The sequence below is a fragment of the Caenorhabditis briggsae genome (assembly GCF_000004555.2).
Source record: "Caenorhabditis briggsae complete genome, chrX, whole genome shotgun sequence".
Lineage (NCBI taxonomy): Eukaryota > Metazoa > Nematoda > Chromadorea > Rhabditida > Rhabditidae > Caenorhabditis > Caenorhabditis briggsae.
The window spans coordinates 7,634,034-7,635,771 of NC_013491.2; positions in this window are offsets into that span (position 1 = coordinate 7,634,034).

Genomic DNA, 1,738 nt, shown 5'->3' on the forward strand with positions numbered 1-1,738 from the left:
TTTTTTTATGCGGTTGTTTCCATTGAAATGTCGTTTTGCTGAAAATTGTTTATCATTCAGCATTCAGAGAAGCAAAAAAACAGTGCGGAAAAAAACTCCGGAATAGGCAGACGCAGCAAGGTTGAGAAAAAGTTTCAAAAAAAAAGTAAGGTCAAACCCGGATCATCAAATTTTTGTCAGGATTCCCCTTTAAGGAATCCCCCCTTTTCTGAAATTCGTTTCAGATATGATTCTAATTCTGTAGAAGACATCATATGACGTAGGTTTTAAGATCTACACCAATGATGTGTACTTTTTTTTGAAATGAAATAAGAAAACCCACCAAACCGAGAAAGTAATGTTTCAGAATCATTGAACCTTAGGCGCCATATGGTTGTTTTTTGCCACTATCCTACAATAATTCGTGTGATCTTTTTCTTCGAAGTCAAATTTTTCTTTTTGAAGATCAATAAATCAGGCGCCATATGGTTGTTTTTGGCCAGTGTCATATGTCAAAAACACAAAAATGTCTTTGTTGAAGCAAGCATGAGATCTTCCTAGAAAAGTTGGTGATGTCAGGCGCCATATGGTTGTTTTTTGGCAGTGTTAGATACAAACGGAAACATCTACGATCTTTCAATAGAGATACGACTTCTGGATCGTTTTGTGTTTTTTGGTTCTAGAACTGAAAACATTCTAAATTGGTCGCAAACTTTAGTTTTTTTGGAACACAATCGTGTTCTTAAAAACTAATCCTTCAATTTGACATCTAGAACACGTTTATGGTACTAGATCAGGAACACGAAAAAAAAATCCAAAAACTTTTTCGAGCAGTATGTTTTGTTTAGATTGGTAGGATTCATGTATGTAGTCTGAAATCAAGGGGATTCAATTTCGATTAAAATTTTTTGATTAACTTCGAAATTTCGTATGACAAATTTTGTTTTTCCTAAATGTTGTTTGAAATTGTTTTCACTACATTCCAACTACATTCAAAATGTTTTTTCAATTCTTTAACATATAATTTAGGAAATGTTAGAAAAATGATTTCAATGTTTCCTTGTTCCAGATCCCCTTTAATAAAAATAATGGGTTTTTACTCACTTCCTAGATAGAACTTCTTTCCTGTCTGACAAGGGAAGTGTTTTCAGACGGGGGTTGAGAATTTGCTCAAAATTTGTGAAAAGGTAATTTCAAACATGCTGAAAACGGTTTCAGCAATAGCTCATTTCCGGATCCAATAGGAATCGAAATATGGGCTCTCAAAGTGTTTTCAGTGCTAAATTTTGACCAAAAACGTTCATTTTCCGAGCTTTAAAACTTGTTTTTCATGATGTTCTCGAATGCGAACCTCATTTTTGAACATTTCATATAGAATAGTTTTTGAACAATTTCAAAAAATAATTTTTTTTGAAAATTTTTGAAAAATATCTCCATGGGGTCCCCCACACTTCAAAAGTGATTTTTTGAAATTTTTTTGAAAAGTTCCAAAAAAAGTCCCAGTTTTTCAGAAACGATGAAAATAGCGTTCTCACAATATTTGTAATTTGTAATTTGTTTATTGAACAGATATAATGATAACTAGAGGGCAAGACATAAAAGACTCAGAAAAATGCCCCTCACGAGGCCGATCTGAGTGAAAGAGGAAAACCGGGAGAATTATGAAATATGGCACAGACAATTGACATCCTAATTTCGTCTTTGGGCTCAAAAAAATTTCCGTAGAGTCGTAATCGTTAGAACTTTAACAACCACTAGC